We start from the raw sequence: 23,451 nt of genomic DNA, 5'->3' as shown, positions 1-23,451 counted from the left end.
CCAGTCCTGGAGTTAAGAGAAAGGAGGAGCCTCTGCAGAGCTTATCTTTTGTTCTGATGAAGTGGTACTGAAAACACTGACAAGGTCTCTCCAAGAGCCGCGAGGGTTAGTTCAGAGATAAGACGAAGATGGAGCACGATGTCATAGGTAAGACGAATCTTTACACACGTATGTATGCGTGTGAAGGAAAAACTGTTTTGTCACTCCAGCGGTTTTTTATTAACTGCAAAGTCTATTGAAGGTTGGGGCAAAGCCGGTCACCTTTCAGCCTATCAGTCTTGGCACGTTACCCTGTGTTTCGTTTTGTTTTCATTTTCTTTTCATCCCAGGAAAGGTGCTCGTTCGAGATGCTACAAGTGAACTAAAAGAGCCAACAGCTTGGCATAGGTAGAAAAAGCAAACTCAAAACGAAAACCGGGGGACTGTGAGCGCGGATCCTGAGGGGCCTGCCTGCACCGGCCCAACGCCTGCGTTAACCCTTTAGGCGCTGCAACGGGGATCCCCGGAGTCTACAGGCCGACTAGCAGGAACAGAGATGGGGAGCCGAGGCCCGTTGGGGGTGTGGGCTGTCCTCCCCAAGGAGGCACTTCTGTCGTCCGGCGCCTGGTCAGGGCCCAGCATAGGCACCGAGTCCGTACGGAGTGGAGCAGAGACGCCGCGAGGAACCACTCAACTGTCCGCAGACGCGAGCGTCAGCTTAACCTGTCCTCGCCAGGAGTGCTCGCTCGCCGAGTCCACCCGCCCAGTTCCGGGGCTCTGGAGGGGCGCAGGCCCGGGGGTGGCTCGGACGGGGCCCCAGGTGAAGGGCGCTCGAGTTCGCCTGCGGCAGTCATCGCTCTCCAGCCTCCACAGTCGCGGGAGCCGCCCGGACCCGCACCGAAACAGCAGCTGTGACTGACGAAGTCACCGCCCGGCGCGCCCGAGCCACCCCCTCCTCCCCCGCCGCCCCCCCCCCCCGCCCCGATACGTCATGGAAACACGGACGTCAGAGCCTCTCAGCCAATCCCTGGCAGCGGCCGGAGGAAAGGGGCGAGCGGGAGGGGGCGGGGGCAGCGGCCGGCCGAGGCGTTCGGCGAAGGAAGAGAGGGAGGGGCGCGCAGAGGCGCGGGTCCCCCGCCCCTCACTCGGGCCACCCTTTCCCCACCCCGCGGCAAGTTCTAATCGCCGGGGGCGCGCTCGACAGCCGGCGGCGCGCTCGCCGGGTCCTCCCCTTAAACGTCCTCTCCGCGCCGCTCGGCTCCTAGTCTCCGTCCTAGCCGCGCTTCCTCCGCGCGCGCGTGCCTGCCCGCCCCCAGGCTCCCCGCGAGCCGCGTCACGTGATCGCGCCTAGCCAAGGCGGCAGCGGCGGCGGCGCGAGCTTCGGCGGCGGCGGCGGCAGTGGCAGTTGCTGAGCCGCCAGCGTGGAGCGGGAGGCGTGAGGGTGTGGAGAAAAGGGAGCGCCAGACCGGAACGGGTGAGAGTTCTCCTCCCCTGTCTCCCCCGGCAATCTTGCGGGCTACCCGGTGCAAACGGGGCCCCTGCCCGAAGCTTCGCGAAGCCCCTTGTGCTCGACCGTCCGCTTCACGAGGGCCGCGGGCCTCGCCTGGGGCGGACCGGGCTGCGGTGCTCACGAAGGGGCTGCACCCCGCCCGCTGCTGCTGTTGCGGACGGCGGCGTGAGGCCGGTGGAGCTGCCCGTGGTGAGCGCGGCGCGCCCTGTGTGCGGCTCTGCGGAGCCTAGGAGGCGGGTCCTGCGGGGACGCGGGCGGCTACTCGGCAGCTGCCGGGCTCTGGGCGGGGGCCGGGCCGGGCGCCGCCTCCTCCTCCTCCTCCTCCTCCTCCGCCGCCGCCGCCGCCGCCGCCGCCGCCTCCTCGCAGTGCAGCGTGAGTAGGGAGCCCCGGCTGGTGGACGCCGAGCCTCTCGGCTCCACGGCCGCCTCATCCTCGAGGTGCAACCGAACCTCCGCGTGGCTCCCGGAGTCCTGCGAGCCTCCTTCCGACGCGCGGAGGACCGAGCCCCCCTTCTCTGCGCTTCCCGCTGTCCTCACCGCCCCCTCTCCCGACCCTCCTGCAGCCTCCCCTTCTTTTCCTCCTCAGAAAATGGTTCCTGCTGCCGGGCGAGGTGAGTGGCGGCCGCCGCCCGCCCGCGGCGGGGGCGGCGGGGCAGGTCACCTGCGGGGGAGGCCGGGCGGAACACTGAGGTCGGGGCGGCGCGGCGGGGATCCTGACAGCTGGGTGCTCCGCGGACTGCGCGGATTCCGGAGAAGTTGGCGGGGGCGTTCGGGAGGCCCCTCGCAGGTGGTCTCCCGCCGTGTCTGCCCCGGGAAACCGTAAAGGTGAGCGGGTTCTTAGGCGTGCGCCCCAGCGCTGGGTCCGGCCAGTAGTCTCCGCACAGGGCCCGAGGGACGGGGCTCGGTGGTGGGACTTCGCGTCTGCACCCGCAGTTCTTTGGCTTCTCCCAGCCTCCTCGGCAGCGCCATAGCCCATCCTGCCGCCGGTCGCCCCCGCCCCGGCGCCTGGTGACCTTGAGGGCAGCGGTGCCCGGCGCTGTTTCCCCGCGCCCCGGGAGGGTCACCCCTCTAATCCCCGGCTTCGGCCCCACTGGCGCTCCGCAGGCGGAGAGTGGGGCCCGCGTTGGCCCCCGGCCCGGGCCGGTTGATTGATGCGTGTCACACCGGACGGTGATTCCCCGGGAGTTGGTGAATTGCCTCGCCTTTCTCCCGGCGTCTCCTGTCTCGCCCCCCAGGATGTTCACGGTTGCTTCCTATTCGCTTTTTTAGACTTAGTTTAAAAGAAAGGGAGGAAAAAAACCCCTGCGTCCTCCACTTCTTTTTGGGAAGGGTCAGTAAGAAAGAACCGCATTCCATTTGCGGTGTTGCGGGGTGTGCTCCCTTTATTCCTTCCTGCGGGAGAATCCGGTGGCTGAGCTAGTTAGCGACCCCTGGTCTGCGCCGCGGTCACTAGCCAGGTTGGTCTCTGTGCGCATTTCATTCACCAGTTTTCTGCGGGACTCGCAGCGCTGGGAGTGCTCGCATCCAGTGCGGTGCAGCGGTGCTTGGCGCGGAAGGAGGGGCGAGAGGTGCAGAAGGGGGTCTTTAAATCTGCGGAGGGGTCGACCAGTCTCTGCAGGCGTATTTTTGCCTTTCCTGGGGTTAGAGCGCATCAGACAGCCACCCTTCGCTATGCATAAGCTGTGCATGCTACTTTTCTGGGTTTCTTAATCATCTAATGGCTTCTGTTGGTATCGACTGCTGTTCATGATAAATTAGTTATATGGATTTTTGTTCATGTGAGTGTGGATATCTGCATATATGTGGACCGTCCGCCTTTCAACATGGAAGCCTTTGTTGTGTTTAACCTCCGCCACCAGAATAGTCTTATTTTAAAATAAAGCTCTTGTTCAGCGTGGGTGTATTTTATAATAAGAAGTACTTGTAAGGATCTGCTTTGTATGAGGCTTTCTTCGGGGAGAGGGTGTGTAACCCTTTGGATAGTGGCCCACGTGAGTGAATGAAGGGCCTTCACTGCTTGCCCTCCTGCCAGCCTTCCCCAGACTCCCTGTCCTTGTGTGTGGCAGAGGCGGATTGGGGGAATTAGAGGGATTGGAGGAGAATCTGCCTTTTGTACTTCAGCGTTTCACTTGGATCTCCCTCTCCTTTTTTTTTTTTTTTTTTTCCTTCTTTTTTGTCCTGGTGAGTTCAAATTTGAAGTAAATGAAACATTTTCCTTAAAGGGCATATTTGAAAAACGAGTATATGAAATGGGTTTGATTTGGCCGTGATTTCAGGGGGATGTTTCAGTAGTTTCTACTTTACTTTGCATGAGACAGTTAAATTACTGTAATTAAGGGTGGATCTCTCTTGATTTTGGCTTGGGTGTAACTTTGAAAAGTAACTGTTGTTTCCTACTATATAGTCTGCAAAAGTGACTCACAGTCGGGTGAGTTGAGGACAGAGCGCCACCTTTAAAATTTCGGCATTTTCTTTTATTAAAATGGTGAAAATTCAGAGTACGCCTTGATTTTTGTTGCAATTGTCTTTACTGGCACCCCCATTTAGATGCATATGGTGAAATTGTCTTCATTTTCTTATATTCTGTAATTCCTCAGTCAGAAGGTGGGATTTCTGCATTTGTATGGGAAATCATGGTTTTTTAATGGAAGCTTGGAATTGAGAACTCTGAGATGAAGCAATAAACTAGATTTGATTTCTGCTTATAATAAAATAATGGGGGCAAAGATAGTGTGGATCTACTTAGGAAAAGAAATAAGGAAAGTAATAGCTTCATCATAAATAGATGTTTATTTAAAACTAGCCATCGCCACTAAGTTAGGGTACCTACCAGCATGATAGTGGTTTTATAAATGTTTTTAGCTTCAAGTGCTATTAGCAGATTCTAAAGTAAACATGCAAAAAATTAAGCTTGTTTGAATAAGGTATAGTAGTTCTTTTTTTGCTTTTCATCTTCCGACAGCTTTCCTTTTATGGTTTGCGAGTTTTACAATTGTTTTTAAATAATACAAATGAGGACTTCCAGCTGGAGTACTTACACTCAAAGTTGTTGAAGACCATGTTGGAAAAAGTGGTTTCTGCGTATGGCTCTTCTCAAATGTATCTCATATAAAAATAAATGGAGTTTTTAATGCTTAGAAAACAAATGCTGTAGTGACAGCTGAATGGGTGAGATTTCTTTCCTTGCCCACTTGTTCTCTCCTAACCCCCTCTCCCCCATATCAAAAATTTAAGGTACACTATCTCTTTAGACACAGGGTACTTTTTGATGATTGTGACTGCAGGTGTAACATAAAGAAAAAAAGATTTAGCTTTTCAAGTAATGAATAAATTAATGTGTGGATATTACCCAAATATAGTTTTAATTACAAACCACAAGATAGTACCGTTTCTGTCTGCATTTAAGTTTTAATTCCGCACTTGCAGTTTTTACATAGATTTTTGTGAGCATAAGCTATTGAGCTATAGATAGTTTTATTAAGCTAAAAAATCCACTTGAGATGAAAGGTGGTTTATGCTCGTCAATCTGTAGAATATGGTCCCAGGTTAAAGGACATTATTTGAGCAATTAGGTTGATGTATGCAGAGTGATTACATATCATTATGCACACTTTGATAGAATCCTTGTTTTGTGGGTTATTTTTACCAATTTCTTCCGACAGGTTAACTTTGTTTTGGATGAAACATTCTCTTGCCATGTGAATTGAATTGCTTAGGTCAACAAGTTTTAAGAGGAATGGCTAATTAAACCATTGGTGGTCGTTGGTAACAGAAAAGTGTCCCTTTATTCCTTACGTTTTTACACATGCATACAATTGAAACTGGTCATTTTCACTTTGTAAGTCTGGAATTTTGTAATGAGATCAGGAAGCAGAAACTTAAGAATTAAATTTTTGCAGCTTGGGTAAGAGTACTGCCTAGTTGAAAGGGAATAACTGTTTTCTAGTAAGTATCATGATGTATAGAAGGGCACTGTGAGAGTAGCTTATTTTGGAATATATAGAATCTGAAGTAACGTTGAAGGAAAACGATACAATAGTTAAGGGAAAAATTTTCCCCCAAAACTTCAAAAGATTTATTTTTTAGCTTTTATAAATGTTTTAGGTACACACACAGATATCATTGCCTTGTTAAAATTTTTTATTGTGGAAATTGTACAACATGTCAAAGTAGAGAGAATAATATACTTACCGACCAGTTTTGACAGTTAACATTTCATGGTGCATCTAATTTCATTTCTATTTTTACACAAGAAATAGGTCTGTATAAATGGGAACATAGGGCAGATAATTGAATTGAATTCCTATGTTTTATATTCGTAATTTATAGGATTTACACAATAATGTTCAGTATCTAATTGCATCCGAAAGATCAATTTTTATGTTCATTGTTTCTTTGATAGCCTGTTTTACAGCAGGCACCTAAAGACAATGTCTCTTAAATTTTAATGATAATGCCTTTGATTTAAAAAATGCTTTACAGTATTTTAGAATGTATTAAATACTATCTCATTTGATTTTCACAATAAATATTTCTGTGAAGTGAGTAAAATAGATAGCTGTGCCTTCCTTTTTCTTAGGTAGGTGAAATAATTTGTCTAGGCCCTAAGGTCGTAGAATCGGGCCAGCAGCTGGATTAGCCAGAACTGAACTCTAGGTGGCTTCTAGGTTTTGCTTCATTGCTCTTTCCATTACACATGTGTATGTAAGTATATGAAAGTTATATAAGTTTATGAAAAATAAGTTTCTGACCAGAGTAAATTTAATAGTAGAATATAAACAGTTTTGTTTGGATTTAAATTTATAAATTTAATCATTGCCTCTATTTGGTGTAATGTAAACAGTTCATACCCTGATTTTGTTAACAGCCAAGTAAATGAATTTGATCATATTTGAAATACTATATTGTTAATATGATGCATTGGATGATTTTTAAGTTAAGAATTTTATTCTGAAAGACCTGTTGGTCTTTGAAATGATTAGAGGATGTTTTAACTTGAGTTAAAAATAAAGTGGCCTATACTTAAAAGTTTCTTCTTTTAATTTCTGCTGTGATTTTTTTAATGCATTTGTTTTTCTTCCACAGCATATTTATTACCTAAGTCTTTTTGAAATATTAATTTGGTATGTAATGAAATTTAGTTTTAAAAGGTCCCAAATGAGATTTTAGTTTTCAAAATCCAAAACCTTGTTATAAATCTCACAGGGAAGGTGGTGGTTCTCCTGTATGTGTGCATGAGGACCACCTTGGGGAGTTGCTGAAAGTGCAGGTTCCCTGGCATTGCCCCTGCAAATCTGATTCAGCAGATTTGGGGTGGGGCCGAGGAGTCAGCATCTTGAGAAACACTGACCCTGAATTTATATCTAGGTTAAAATTACGTTACATGGTAAAGGTGCCTTTATAAATTGGAAGGATGACATGGATGTATTTGATTTTGAACGTGGCAGAGTTAGTGTTTTCAAGTATATGACTGTTGTAGCCAAGTTTGATTTGGGATTTGGTGATTTTTATGACAGTTGTAAAACTGGTAAATTGAAAATATTTTTGTTATCTGTGTGCAGTCTTTCAAAAGATCCATCTACAGTTATTTATTAAGTTAGTTATTAAGTGCTATGAAGTCCTAGACACAGAATGTTCTTCTCTTTTTCATGCCCCAGTGTCTACCATTTCAAAATGACTTGAACAGGGGGCTCATTAATGTAAACATAATGCATGCTGTGTCAGTACAGTACTATACATTTATACCTTAGTCTAGCGCTTATTTTTTGTAAGAAGGGAAGACTTTGGATGTTCCTTCAAATTAAAAAGACATAAATTGATGGATAAGTAGTGTACCTAATTTCAGTTAACAAGTAGTCTTTCCAAAAACAGCAGGTTTGTCCTTAATGACCTTTCAGATATAAGATAATGATATAAGACTAATCGGTAATTTACCACCTGTGCATGAAAACAGAAGTTAACTGCTATTGTATGTAAATATTAAATGACAGTTTATGTAGTTCAGTACAAATGGACTGTAGGGTCCATTTGACGTAAACTGATCTGACTTTTTTAACCATTTTATCTAGTGCTGTGTACCCCATATGGATTTCTTTCTATTTAAGAGCAGATTTAAAATGCAATTGTTTTTGCTTTACTTATGACACTGTAGTAAATAGCTTGCATCTGTTTTTAAAGTACATTTTATGATGAAATTAATTTCAAAGCAAGTCCATCTCAAGACTGTGTTGAAGTTTTTTGTTCATTTTTTCCAAAAACTTAGGCTTGTTGGTTATGCTTTAGGATATATTTAGGAATCATAAGTTATAATTTACTAATGCTTGTGGAAATCTAAATTAATAAAGATTTCTGGCAGAGAGATACAGATAAACTGTGGAAGAGACTTTTCACCATATTCTTTTAAAGCTATTTTATATATAAAAACAGGACTGGGACTGTTAATTATTCTAAACAGTATGTAGTGTTTTTAGTTACCTCTTTGGTAAGAATATTATTTGGTATTTCTAAGTACAATAACTTCCAACAATGTGGAATCTCAAAATTCAGGATACCTGTTTTGTATTAATATTAAAGTCACCTGGGCCTCTGGAGGAAAACGTAAGGATGGTTTTGAATGGACCAGTGCTTGCTTACATTGTGAAATCTGAGATTATACCCTCTAACTGTAAACTGGTATGACTACTGTAAAGACCTGATAAATTTATGACTGAAAGTTGTATTTTCTGAAAAGTAGCTCTTAAAAAGAATTTGTTTAAAAGGTGCCTTTAAAATAACTTGATTATTAACAATGTGAATTTATGATTCATTGTATTAACTAAGTTTGCTCCCTGAAAGATGTTGAGCAGTGTTTCACTCTCAAAATTCTCAGATCTGCTGCTTTAATCTACCTTTGATATTTGTGCCGGATTTTTGTTTTGTTTTGTTTTTAAATAGCTTTCCTGCTGTCGTTTCTTCAGTAAAAGCTTCAGTGGTTCCTCATTTTTCTCTTTATCAAGATGCAATTTGACTTTGAAGACCTTTTATAAAGTTAGCTCAGTATTTTCTAAAGTGTGTTTTAGAACCCTGATTCTAAGAAATATTAATAGGGGTTTTATGGAGGGGAGAAGGAGAAAACCCAAATCCAAGATATGCTGGTTTATGCAGTTTTCCCATTTGGGACTTCTCCCATACTTTGGTATACTAACATGGTCTGAATCTATCTAAATGTGTTTAGCATTTTGGCCCCTTATTTCACAGAATCCCTTTTAGTGAAGCATCCACTTGTTACTTTGTATATTACTTAACCAGGATCACCACTTTGCACACCTCCAGGAGGTGCTGTTCTCATAGAACACAATATAAATCATGTTTCCTGGAGTTGAGAGCAGTGTACAGGACTGTAGTACTGTTGACTGCCCACTGCATGACAGTCATGTCTGACAGTCTTCTCCCTACACTCTTCTCACATCTTTGGCTGTGACTTCATGTTTTTCCTCTCACCTGATAGGACCTGTGATCTTGTCCATCCAAGGGTGGCCATCCTCCAAAACTCCACATTAGTCTACCTTTCCCGGTCATCACTCATTAATTTCCTTGTCTGAATTTCTCTACATTTATAGTCGGGCCATACACTTCCCATCTATTATATATCCTTTTTGTCTTAGTAATTTCATTTGGGGATAATATAGGCGTTCAGATAAGAACATGGGTTTTTGAGGATATGTAGAGTTTTATCCCACAGACGTTCAATCAGTATTTTTTGGACATATTGACTTAAGATTTTGACATTGTATAGCTTGCATGAAGGTAAAGCAGATAAAGTGGAGGCATTTTTCTTAGAGAATTTCTAAAGCCTTTTTTCATTTGAAATTTTAACTTTCCTCAGTTGGATTCATAGGACAGCCTGTTTTATTTCTGGAGGGCAGCTACTTTTCATAGAATGCTAGGACAATAGAATTTGGCATCTATATACAAAGTGTTTTCCATTTCTTAATTGCAGTGTAGTAGCTGGTCCGTTTTAGATTTTATTCTAATTGTAATTAGTCATTATAGTAGCTATAATTTTTATCTTAAAATGACAAGTTTCACTTTTCCTTTAGCTTGTGACATCTTTTCCTTTCATCAGGATTGATGTTCTTAAGATATGTGTGTTACATCTTTAATTCATTATCATACTGTGTATAATGTAAAATGCCATAATTTAAAGCATGTATTCTGGTCTAAAATTTAAAATATGATACCCTTGTAGTTACTGTTTATCAACAGGAAAGCTGTTGGAGCCAGGTTTTTAAATGTCTGTTTGCTGCAGGTCCTGATTTTTCTGAGAGTTCTTTTCCATGAAATGAGTGTGAACAGTTGGCTCATGACCAACAGGATCATGGTAGGCATCAGGAATGGGTTTAGGTATATGGTTTTCGTGAAAGTTTAAAGCATAGCAATGTGGTTATTTCTCTAACTGCTTTACTTAGGTCAAGAAAGGAAAGCCTGTACTTGTATCATTTCTGTTGAATGCTCATGGAGTCATAATTTCAGACATTTGAGCAATTAATGCTTTCTGTAGATTTAGGATGTAAACTGTTATATTTCAATATGCTCAAAAGAAGTTGCTCTCCAGAGATTATTCCCCAGTGATTAGCACAGCTGAAAGCGCACAGGTGCATCGCTCTTGAGTAGTCTCCCAACCCTTTTATATTTTATAGACCTAATTGTTGCTAAGATATTATAGAAGGACTTAATTGTTGATCAAAAGAGAAGTGTAGAATGGTTTTGGTAGTGAAAAGAAAAAAAAAAATCTGTGAAGGCAGAAATCATTGGATCCAGCAAAAGTGAGATGGGTTAGAGGATGATCTTTTCTACTGGATTTGGATCTTTTCTTCTTGAGACACACATGGGTGACACTGGCATATAGTCCATGCTCCCTTGCTTATACCTAGAGTTATGAAAAATTTTCAGTTCCTTTGCTATAATTCTGTCCTTCTCTCTATGACCCAAATCAAGTGAGTGATACTTTAACTGCTGTTGGTTTGTTTAAAAAGTGAGTCACAAACTCCAGGTCCTTTTCTTTGGATATTCTTGACAACTAATAGTATGGTGGAGAACTACTGAGTTAAAAGGCAGATAGAGGGCTGAAAACAAGGAAGGTCAGTCAGTGAGATGGGAAAGAGTGGATGGCAAAGTCCAGGAAAAGGAGATCTCTAGCATCAGACTCTGAGTGTCAGGTATCAGAAAAACAAACATCCATCAACCAGTCAACCCTTCTCCACATGCAGAGTGGATTTAGGGTAAAGTTTAAATTCATCTGCCTTTAAGCTTGAACTCCAATATTTTTATGTATGTTATTGAACACTGGGACTTACCTGATTCTCTTTTGCCTCTGGACCCTCTCGCTGCTTCGTGCCTTTTGCTAGGAATGCCTGCCTGCCTTTCTCAGAGCCTGTATATCTTGATGGTATTCCTGTGTGTGACTAGACCTAAAACTTCAGATTTTGGTTTTTACTCTGATGTTGTCTTGAGATCTCTCCAGATATAAATTTTGCCACTAAAAAGCCATGTGACCTTGGGTAAATCCCTTGGTTTCTTTGTTACCTCCCCCAAAAGTACAAAATATAGAATCAGGGAGTTTTATTAATTTTCTTTCTTGGAAGTTTTGACTTTTAAGACAATATGTATGTCCATGGTAGGTTGCCTTCTCCCCACACCTCACCCCAAATTATCAACTATTTAATTTATCGTTTAGGCTTCCCATCTAATTTTGCCTTTTAACTAGTTTATCTTTTCATGTTTCATTGGTGATATACTGTTTCATTCAGGAAGATAATTTAGCTTTTCAAAAATGTGTTTAAGACTTCCAGTTAAAGAAGTGGCATTTCACTGGCATTTGACTCTGCTCTCTGCCACAGTATATGAAAATGAGAGTGAGTGTGAGTTTACAGTGTTTATGTTCAGACCCCCAGCTGCCTTCCCTCACCTCACTTTCAGGATGCTGGCCAGAGTTGAAGTGTCTCCTCTGAGGACTCTGACCAGCTCAAGGGAAAGGATCTAAAGGTTCTGACACTGTGTTTGCCGGAGGGGATGTCCAAAGAGAGTGTCCCAGTCTGATCACCTGACAGTGGACTCTAAAGTCAGAAAGCCCTACATGTGAGTCTAGAATCCTCTTCAGCTTATTTGTGTCCTATTTTTTTCTCTCATAATTAAAAAAATTGTTATGGCCTTATTAAAGCAGAATTGACATATAATACACTGCACGTATTTAAAGTGAAAAACTTGAGTTTTGATGTATGTATGCTGCAGTGAAACTCACCATAATCACGTTCATGAACGCAACCATCTCCCTAAAAATTTCCTTGTGCCTTTCTGTAATCTTCTTCCCTCCCTTCTCTCCCATCTCCTTCCCTCAAGCAACCACTAATCTGCTTCCTGTCATTATAAAGTAATTTGAACTTCCTAGAGTTTTAGGTACATAGAATCATAAGTTATGAGTTCTCTTTTTGTCCAGCTTTCATTCAGCATAATTATTTGAAATTATTTTGCATAAATTTAATAGATCAATTCTTGTTATTGCTGATTAGTATTTCATTGCATGAATATACCACAGTCTGTTTATCCATTTGCCCATTGATGGACATCTTGGTGTCCAATAACATATAGTGTCTGTTCAGATCTTTTGTTCAGTTTTCATTAGGTTGTTTGTCTTATTATTAAATTGTAGTTTCTTTATATACTCTACATAAAAAGTACTTTGGGAAGCGTTTGTGTTGGGGGTGAGGGGAAAGAATGATATATATCAATCTTTCAACAAAAACTTAGAGCAAGTAGGAGCACTGCAAGTAATATTGTAAAAACAGTTAGATACTAAAAAGAAAGGCCCCTGTTTCTCATTGCCTCTGAATGGAAAGTGGGGTAAGGGGACTAAAAAGACTGCTTTTTTTTTTTTAAAGCCTTATGGATTTGTTTCTGCAGACAAACTGTTTACTTTTATAAGTTTGTCTGAACTAAAAATGAATGCATATAGAGTAAGTTTGTGTGTATGCATAAGCCAGATACATCCCCTGTCGTTCAGTTCTTGTGTCTGTGCAGTCTTGTCTGTGTACAACTTAGATGCAATATTCAGTAGTACTTTGGGTAAAAGAATCCATTTTTACAAAAGCAAAAGTGAGCAATGTGGACTTGATTAAAAACTTGTTTAGGGAAGACAGTCCTCTTAAGTCCACTTAAGGTCCTCAATTTCTCCTGCAAGTCTTCCTCCACTTTGCAAGTTCAAATTTTTCACTTCTTTACTACATAGAACAGTTGGTTGCCATCTTTGGTTTCTTGAGTTTCCCCTAGGATGTCCTTTGCTATCACACCACCACCACCACTACTCTACACATACACCCCAAGCAGCTCATAAGAATATATGAAGATTTTTTTTTCTCCAAAGAATTGCATGTAGCCCTGTCCCTCATAGTCTGGTATGTGATTTCTCCATTTCTTCATCTGGATCAGTATATACTCTTCTTAGTGTTAGATCAGTCCCATCAAATGTTGACTTGTGAGAGACTCTTTAATACAATATGTTAAGGAGTATCCTTTTGTAGGTGTGTCTTGACAATTTACTATATTTTCAAATTTCACCCCCTTCATTAATTTCCTGTCTTCCCTTTGAAGAACTTAATATTTGACAGAACTTCTTCCTTGTGCTCTTCCTTTGAAAGAAGAATCTCAGAGGGAGATAGCAGTCATCTCGTAAGAGATGCTGGAATTCAGAAGAGAAAAAAAAAAATATGGTTCTTTTGTCAAGGTGCCATGAAAAATAGACCAGCTCTAAAACACACTAGTTATTTTGACTAGATAAAGAGATTTAGAAATATTGAGTAAAATGAACCTTGTGTAATTACTTTCTATCTGCCAGGTACTGTTAGCAGGCAATTTACAAATATTATCCTATTTATATTAGTGGGTTCTGTGGAATTTAGGAGAGAGAGATTCTTTACTGGAAAATATGGAAAGAGTTATTAGTGGTTTTTAAAGAGGAATCCTAGAATACAGTGACTTACCTAACTTTTCTACCAATTTAAAATGTAGCAACACTGCTTGTATAAATTTTTGGAAAATACAGAACAGTGTAAAAATGAAACAGAATCACTACCTCTGAGAAATAGCTTTAACATTTTGATTTATTTTTGATCTTTAAAAAATTTGTATACCTGTTAACATGCTTGAGATAATGTAGGTATAACTATGATTTTAAAAAGCTTTATATCATTTTCTCAAGTCATGAAATTTTTTTTCATTAGCATCATTTTAGTGTGTGTGATATTTCATCCCACGGCTCTTCCCTTGTTACTGGATGTTTGGGTTTTGAGGTTTTCTATTGTTAAATAATCCTCCAGTGAACATCTTTTTTTTGTAGATGTTTATCTTCATTTGTGATTGTTTTATTTGTAATTACTGAGTTTAAAGGACTTTGGTAGTTTGTTGTCTTTTGATTAAATTTTTCTGCCAGCCTCTTATGAAGCTGGTTACGTATTTGGGATTATTTGTCTTTTTCTGCTGTCTGTACATTTCATGCCACTCAGCTTCTAGCTCTCTGCTTTACTTCCTCAAATTCTCCATAGCCTTTTTAAAAATTCATAATTTGTTGTTGTTTACATGTTTGACACTTCCAAGAGATGTTCAGTTTGAGAGCAGGGACTGTTAATTACTCGCCTCTGGCACAGTACTTTTTACCTGTGATATTCCTAATGACTCTTGAATGAGCATCTTGTGTCCAGTCTTAAGCCTGAATCCACTGACATTGGACTCCTGTAAAATGCTTGTTTTGTCTCTCTTTAGAAACTGTAATATGCTTGTGGTGACTGTTTATCACAGGGCCCTGTTTCTTTTCTTTTTCCTTTTTTTTTTTTTTTTTTTTGAGGGTCAAGGGAGGATTTTTTTTCCTTCTGGTTCTACAGCCCTGTTTCTTTTAACTTAAGCTGAATAATATGTTAGCTGAACCACACAACTGAAGATGAGAAATACTTTGTTATGACCATGCTATATAACTAACTCTTTTTGAGATAGTTCCACTATGCCTGCTTTTAATGGGTAAGATAGACTTTACTAAGTGGAGTAGGATACTAAGAAGCAGCCCAAGGAAGTGGATGTTACTTTTATTTCAAAATGCTGATGATATAGATGAATAGATAAATAGAAAAAGTCTTTCTAAAATACTTGTTACAGATTAATAAGTCTTTTTTTTTTCCAGAGGAGAAAACTCTCCAAAAGTTTGACCTTAAGCATTTAAGTGCAAATATATGTTGAGTTAATCCAGGAAGGAGGTTCTGTGTTTGTATATGAAGTAGAATTTTAAAGTTTTAGGAAGGTGTCCTAGCAGGCTTTTCCTGTGACATTATATGTGAACTTTTTTTTTAATCCTCAGACTTTGGAAAATTTAAGATTTTGGATATAAAAGTTCCTTCAAAAGTTATTTATGTGATCGCTGTGCTAGGCAGTAACAACTGTGACCTGCCAAGAAGAGAGGCTGTTATGCAGGACTTTCAGTCCAACTCACTTGGTGTGTCCAGTGTTCCTCCTTGGTTTCCTTTTTTGTGCGGTGATTCATCAGGTGCTGTATGCTTCCAAGGAACCAGTGTTAAGTATATGCACATATGCACATGTCCCCTTCCTGGTCTTTGATCTCTTCCTGTAATGAATGGGGATATATCGTTTCCAGCTATTCTTAGACAAGGAAGAAAGGCATTTTGGAGTCAGCTGTCAAACCTTCAAATCTCCATAGTTTTGCTACCATCCTGTCCTATTCTTAGAACTCTTGATAGTGATCTCTTTCTGTCACTTACTTTTGAAGGTTTTTTTTTTCAAGTTGTACTGAGCTCAGCTTGTATTCCACAGACAGCCAAGGTGGAGAGCCAGACTGTCAGTTCTGAGTTACATCATAATCTTGGACTTGTCCCTACCATGTCCTTTCTTGATGTGTATCTAAAGATTCCAGTTGAATGTTTCCCCTAGCTGAGGCTGTGTGGGTGAAGGTCTCTGTGCAAAAATGAGGGAAAACTCCTCCTTTTGAGGAGTTTCTTTGACTGTGCCCCTCCAGTATATTCTATACTAGGTAGCCCTATAAAGCAGATGCAACTGGGAGTTGAAAGGAAAAAATTTGGAATGGTTTTGGGGGTCTAGAGAGATTCTAGTTTAAAGCTGCAGTTGGACACAAAGAGATTAGAGTCATCAAACGTCAATAGATTGTAGTGGTGTTGAGGACCTTAAGATGGCAGCTGTAGAAGTGGGATGTGATGGGGGAGGGAGAATAGGACGGATTATGGGATTGAATGTAATTTTTTTTGCATCCAGTTTGTCGATAGACATCAGCATATATGTATTTGAATATTCAGAGCAGGTGGTTTTTTTTTTTCTATTTGTCAAGTACTGCCTCTTAATTGCTTAGAAAGTTAAAGATGTAAAAGCATAAAATGTGCCAAAATAACTATCATGACATTCCTCTAATGTTGAAGTCTGTGAATAATAGTCTTCTTGTCATGGAATGCAACTTAGTGACCAGTGGCCATCTGAAATGCCTCTGAAAGGAAAGGAATGAAAGAGGAAGGAGACCAGAAGAATGGGGAGAGGTATGGGATAATTTCTTTCCTAGCCTGAAGGGTATTATTTGTCTAGCTTCCTGAACCATGTAAAACATGTAGAGAACCAGGAAATTGGCAGACGGGCCCTCTTAGAAGCCAGGAGTCCAAGCATCAAATCTCTCAGTGCCTCACTCCACTTTCAGTGTTTACTTGGTGTGTTTACTAGTATTTTAAATACACTTTTATAGCATTTTGATCATTGGTTTCCCAGGTCACTGCAGATGAGAACAAATGTGGAGAAACTGGAAAGGTTGTTCAGAAGCAAGCACAAAAAGTACCAAAAAAAAAAAATTGAAAATTGGTATCTCGATAGTGAAAAAGGTTTTTAAAATTAAAAATAGGAATTCACAAAATTTAATAGTCAAGGAAAATTTGGTTCAAAAACAGTAACTCTGTGCTGCTATCCTCATCTGGACTAGCTGTCTTTTAGGACTCATGATGGAACTCCTTCATGAAGGACTGCCAAGCTCTCCAGAAAATGAAATGCTTCTCTCTAGGCGCTTACTGAATTCTCATGTGTCCATTAGGCTCTGAACCCCCTGTATGACCCCATCTCTGCCGTCACAGTGATGACCTGCAGGCACATCAGGAGTTCTTACTGTGTTACAGATATGCTGGCCTGCTTGTTAATCTGGGACATACTTTGTACATCGTACTTTGCCCTAGTTCCTCATATTACAAAATACTACCTTTTCTTCAAGACACACACTCTTAAATTCCCCACCTTCCCCATGCAAGTGTTGCCATTGCTTTGTATTAAGTCAGTGTTTCCTTGATTCTGAAACACCCATTAGGAAATAAATTACTGATTTAATAATAGTTGTGGGGAGTAAAAGGGAAAATTACATATGCATACAGAAATACTTTTACTAACAGAAGCATATTATAGTGATATTCTGCTTTCTTCAATATAAAAAACTGAGTCAAAGTGTTTTCTGAGTCTTAAGTCATCTGAATCATTTTGGCCATTGATTAAGAATCACAACATGGTAATATGTTGGTTTTTATAACCTATATTCTGTGATCTTGACCTCCTTAACATCCTTGACCTCCTCACCTTGACAGTTGACCTGTAATTTTGAAACTTAGTAAGTATATAGGTTTTGTTGGCATTTCCTGTTGGTTTAAAACTGAAGTTTTTTTTTAATCCTTTTTGTATGTTTTCATTTTTTTGTCCTTAATGTAATAGTAACTCTGAGTGCTAATACATAAAAAGGAAACACTGCCCTTCCTTAGTTTGATAATTCTGTGATTTTTCTGAGAGGTAGCAAATTCTGTTCCCTTTAATTACTTTGCTTGGTATGTGACAGGCAATCTATATAACTCGTTTTTGGTTTCACTGTTACTTCTTTAATTATAAACTTCTGAAAGCTGTTTTACGTAAAAATTGGGGAATTCAGAATCCCGTCAACTCAACAAGGGTGGAATTTCCTAATTTTATGGGCTAAAAATGCTGGGAAGTGAAAAGAATGATTTCTGAAATATATTTAATCCAGGGAAATATGGTACTTCTAAAATATTATTTGTTATCTTATATTTATCTGTCATTTTACTGTTAGATAAACAGAGTTCTTTAAGAGTGGAGTCTAGATTGGGATGGTTTATATCCCCTGGAACTAGCATAATACCTGGCACACTGTAGGTCTTAAAAAAATTCAAAAGTTAAAAAAAAGAGTAGTAATCCTCGGTGATTACTTGCTGGTTTAATTATGTTTGACTCTTTCAAATTGTCCAAGATAATTTTGCAGTATGTTTTTGGAAGATTTTTGTATAAAATATTTAAAATAAAATATTTTCTTTATAAGGATAAAATTCATCTCATGGCAAAGCGAATAAATAGCTCACAAGCCAATTCTGCCTTTAAGTAAGTACTTTTGACATGAAGACTGAGTATTACACTAGTGAACAGTCACAGGCTTCAGACCACTGCTTTAGTAAAGAAAATGGATTTGGCTTACTGGCCTTAATATTTGAGGTCATGAGGATAAAGATCCTCTTTGGTAGTCAGAAGAGGATTGATTGTGTCAGAACGTGTTGCATGTAACAGTTGGTATCATGCATTCTGTCTAGCAGCCCTCCAGAAAAGATAATGGCCTCTATCTGGAGGTAGAGAAATGAGTCAGTTCACCTGCCCAGATGCTCAGTGGCAGAGAAGGCCTGGGGGGCCCAGCCCTCTAACTCCCTTGTCTGCTGCTCTTTCTGCTGTACAGTGTTGAGCCTCTGGCATGCTACCAGATGTTTAAAGTAATGTCAAGGGCCAGTTTTTTTTGTTTGTTTTTTTGTAGGATTAAAATGCTCTTGGATGATTTTTTAAATGCTTACCTGTTTACCTAAGGCTTGATGAAAAAAAAATGTGCAGGAGACTAGAGATTTGGCTTAATCTGATTGACTCTAAATATTGATTATAGAAGTCCAAATTTAAATCTGCTTCTGCTTAGATTCTGGGAAGATTGTGCCACACATTTATAGTGACACTGAAGACTTGATACTATCTTGATCTTAAAAGGAGAATTTATACAACCAGAGATATTAGGAGGAAATAGTAATTGTTGATGAAGTGTGATGTCTGATGATATCTGGGGGGAAAAAGTTAAGGTCTGTAGTAGAAACACAACATTGGAGATTCAAGAAAGCATTCCTGTCAACATTAATAAGTGATAAATAATAAATGGTAAAACACATGTTTATTAATTTTAAAAAAGCATAATTCTGTTGAATCCTTTCCACAAGATTGAACAATTCATTTGGGCTTAGGATGTTGACATTCTGAATTGAGTGAGGAGATTTTGTGTTAAGAAATACTGCCTTTCATAAACACTTGCCTCTGATATACAACAGGTTCTATGATAGTTTTTTTTTTACACCAGTGTCCCTATAACTGTGTGTGAGCCATCCACTTATTAATGAAACTTGTGTGCAGAATTATTTTTGATTATGTATCTTCCAAAAATTGAAGATTTGCTAACATTGAGGATATTTTCTTTCAAAAGTGCCTCACACTCAAGGAAGTTTCAAAATAGGAGTGCTTGAAATGTTTTCAGCAATGACAGCCTTATTAGGATGAGCTAAGGTAATTTATACTTAGTATAAAAATGGGCATTTTAGGCTATGTATTTCTGATACATATTTTGACATATCAGTTATTACTTTATAGTCATACTGCTTAGTTGTAGTCAGGAGCACCCAGGACAGAGACTAGATTTGTTAGATGCTTACTAAATGTTTACTAGAAATAATCCAACTATCCAGAAAGTTCCTAACTGGAATTTCTATACATTTTATGTTTAAACTATGAGTCAAGCAGTTGATAAGAATTTAATTCAAAAAGTGAGTTCTAGGTTTATGATGGGATCAGTGCAAATTCAGTGCAGACCATTATAGCTTCTGTATTTATACTATTCTAGAATGACATTTAGAATTTAGAAAACACTTGCTAAACTTTGTATATGAACACTGTGTACTATGTGTGTGGTGTAAGGTAGGAGATGAAGGTGAGGATACAAAAGAAGTGTCTCCCTGATTGGTTATGATGTATTGGGTAAAAAAGATGAATATATGTATTTATATAGCAAACTAAAGAACAGGTGTGGATTAAGAAGCTATATTGATGGTTTATATAAAATGTGTGTGTATATATATACACAGTGGAATATTATTCAGCCATAAAAAAGAAGGAAATCTTGCCATTTGTTACAGCATGGTTGAACCTTGAGGGCAGTATGCTAAATGAAATGTTAGATGTAGGAAGATAGATACTGTATTATCTCACTTATATGTGGAATTTGAAAAACAAACGAACAGATACAGATTGGTTTGTGGAGGTTTGGGGCAGGTGGTGCAAATGAGTTGGGTTGGTCAAAAGGTACACACTTCTAGTTATAAAATAAGTAAGCCCTGAAAATGTAATATACAGCGCAGTGACTATAGTTAATAATACTGTATTGTATAGTTGAAAGTTGCTAAGAGAGTAGATCTTTAAAAGTTCTTACCACAAGAAAAAAATTGTAACTGTGTATAGTGATGAATGTTAAGCAGACTTGTAATCATTTTGCAATATAAACAAATATTGAATAATTGTATCTTACCTGAAACTAATATAATGTTATATGTCAGTTATATCTCAATTGAAAAAACATACTGAATATGGGCCATGTGAAATAAGGCAGCCTCTGAGCTGTAGATTGGGAATTTGGTGTTTTTAAGTTTTGTCTTAGAAACATGAAGGTTATTTATTCTATTAGTCTGCAGCCAGGAAGGCATGTCATATGGCTGACAGAGGCTATTTGACAATTCGTTTCCAATGTTTTGTACGTGTGGTTAAGTTGGGAGACCAGAGTGAGGTGAAGCTTAGCTATTGAAAGACCTAATTTCCTTCTGAATCAAAGAAAAATGATTACATTTAGTGTTTAAACTACTTTTTAAAATTTGTTTGGAAACCGCTAATATTAAATCGGTTTTAGAGTTGCCAGGTTTAGCAAGTAAAAATACAGGACACCCAGTTAAATTTAATTTCAGATGAGTTAATTTTTTAGTATAAATGTATCCCACACATTGGACGGACATACTAAAATACTAAATACTAAAATACTAAAAAAGTATTTACTGATTGTCTGAATTTAGATTTAACTGGATGTTCTGTATTTCACTCGACAATCCTGTTAGGGTCTGACAAGACAGGCAGTAGCATTGTGAATCTTTCCTCTAAGTTGGAAAACAGGAAGTTGAAATATGGACCATACGTAGGTTTTTAAAAGGATGCCAGTATTGAAAACAAAATTTGAAGAGCATCTGTTTATTGCCAGTCAGAGTAGACAGGAGATTTTTAGACTCTGGGTGAAACAACTGAAGTCAATACAGTGAACCAAGGCTCTGAACCATTAAAGTGAACTTGATATTGACTCTACATTGTAGCTCAACTTCAGGCTTCTTATGTTTTTTGTTTGTTTGTTTGTTTTCTGGTAGAGACTATAAGCAAAATGTAAGAGTAGCCCTAAATCCATGTAAGGGAGCACTGATGTTTTTGCACTTGGACTGGGAGAGCTAATAAGGGGCAGCATTTTGAGGGCAAAGAATTTTAGAGCTCAAAAAGATGTTGGAGAACTTGGTCCAGTCCTCTTTTTTTTAGATGAGAAAACTGAGACCTGGGGACCCCACAGCTTGCCCAAGATTGTACAGTGAGGATGAAAACCCAGATACAGCTCGCATTTTAGTGCCCATTCCACTGTTCAGTGGGTGGCTTTCCTAAACTCTGACAGAAATAGTACCCATTCAGAAAACTATTTGAGTGCCAGCTTTATGTGTGTTCATTGTAATTCAAGGTACTCTGCTAGGTGCTGGAATGATATTGGTTAAAGCAGGTAGTCTCTGTCCTGTTAAAATGAAAATTTATTGTCTTTCTATTTATTTATTGTAGGCACTTGATGCTAAATGAACACTATTTAGGGAAAAATGGTTTCATTAACATGTGTAAACCAGTGGTAGAACTCTGACGCCTGATCCCTGTAGCTCACCCCTCTGTTCTGCAGTTTGTAACAATTGTGCCAAAACTCTTGCGAGTCTCCGAGTATCTTATGATTTAAAACCTCTGCTCAACTGATAAGTGTTAACTGTTCTTTTATAATTCAGTCAGTTACCCTAAATAATCAAGAGTAATATCGATGAGACCTCAGTGGTTATATGAAAGAAAGTGCTCTAAATCCGTCCCCTGGTACACTGAACAGACAAATTTGGAATGTGTTTTTAAAATGGATCTCATTTATAAACTTGCCTCTTTAAATTGGAGCAAAAATGTTCTAATCAATAACCATTCGGGTTACATTCTAGTTAATTAAGAGTTTTATACATTTTTAAAAGATGTTCTGTATGGTAGTATCTTTATGGGAAAATAATACTGTCAGTATTATTTAAATGAGAAAGAGACTAGGTGGTTAGATTGGCCACGTTTTTTTTAATGAAAGTTCAGTCAGTTACAGTGTGTCTATATCTGGTGTACAGCACAATATCCCAGTCATGCATATATATACATATATTCACTTTCATATTTTTTCCATTAAAGGTTATTACAAGATATTGAACATAGTTCCTTGTGCTATACAAAATAAACTTATTTTTTTAATCTATTTTTATATATAGTGGCTAACGTGTAAATATCAAAATTGGCCACTTTCTTGACCTTACTCACTAGTGAGTTGAAAGAAATGAATCATTTGTATTTCTAGAAAATGTAAGTAGCCGCATAAGGATATTATGTTAAATTAATTATGGATATGTGGTAGAGACAGGATCATATTTTTATTTGGCTTAATACCCAGCTGTTTTTTCTTAGTATGTATGTGGCCACTGTGGTGGCACTTACTGTCAGTTTAGCTAAGTAACTTTGCTACATGTGTCTGTGCGCACACACAAACACACACGCACACACACGCACACACACGCACACACACGCAGATACCCCACTTGGAATGTGAAACTCTTCCAATCATGTAGTGTCATGTTGCTATTGAACATAAATATGCTGTGCACTGATGTAGGCATAGTGATGCCTGGGGAAATGGCCTGTGCCTGGAGGGTGTCTTGGGCTGGTTAGGTTGTTTATGAATATGTTTGCTTGATTCAAAATTCATTTGTTACTTGTTAGTATTTCTTAATGAAGAGTGTACTCAATGTAACATATTTCTGCTGAAGTTTCCTTTTGGATTTTTTAGGAGGTTTTGTGGTATGCTCCATATCACATTCTATGTAAACTGGATAAAGGGGGAAATACAGTTGTGATTTAAAAACACTTAGCTATGAACCAAAATAAAAGTGAGTGTGCTCAAAAGCCTATCAGAGAACTATATTCAATATTTGGTAATGACCTTTAATGAAAAAGAATATGAAAATGAATATATGTATATGCATGACTGGGACATTGTGCTGTACATCAGAAATTGACACACTGTAACTGACTGTACTTCAATACAAAATAAATAAATTAATTAAAACTCTTTAAAAAAAAAAAGCCTATTAGCTATCTGGCATTCTTGTAGTAAGGGAGAGTAGGGGACAAGAATTGGAGAAAGGGGTCTAGTCTTTGCTTAGACAGGGTAAAGAGTAGACCAAAGTCAAAGTAGGATGGATTGTAGATACTGGAAGCAGCACCATTTTGTACTTGAAAATAGACTTCTGACAGGTTAAGCTGCAAATGCTTCTGGTTTATCTTCTTAGGGAAGTAGGGTATAAGATAACCCTTCCTTTATCATCTAAAAAGAGTGAAAGAGTGACTTGAAGAACGAGTTTTACAAATGCCCAAGGGAATTTCAGACAGTTTTCTTTTAACAATGGCCAGCATTTTCAGGTCATACCTAACAAAAAAAAAAAGCATCAAAATTA

At 39.5% G+C, this 23,451-nt stretch overlaps 1 protein-coding gene across 5 annotated transcripts in view; it reads left to right on the top strand.

The window, feature by feature from the left end:
* Positions 1-1,115: 1,115 nt before the first annotated feature.
* ATP2B1 (ATPase plasma membrane Ca2+ transporting 1) overlaps positions 1,116-23,451 on the top strand; it is a 115,443-nt gene continuing 93,107 nt past the window's right edge. For 2 of the 5 annotated variants that reach the window (XM_031463039.2, XM_031463037.2), the window contains exon 1: positions 1,844-2,100. The gene's annotated coding sequence lies outside the window, so the exon portion shown is untranslated. Of the gene's footprint in view, positions 1,454-1,843; positions 2,101-23,451 lie in introns of those variants that run through there. The other 3 variants (XM_064491575.1, XM_064491572.1, XM_064491574.1) reach the window with 3 other exon arrangements.

Source organism: Camelus dromedarius, chromosome 11 (genome assembly GCF_036321535.1).
Source record: "Camelus dromedarius isolate mCamDro1 chromosome 11, mCamDro1.pat, whole genome shotgun sequence".
Taxonomy (NCBI): Eukaryota; Metazoa; Chordata; class Mammalia; order Artiodactyla; family Camelidae; genus Camelus; species Camelus dromedarius.
This window is presented reverse-complemented; position numbering and strand designations above follow the sequence as displayed.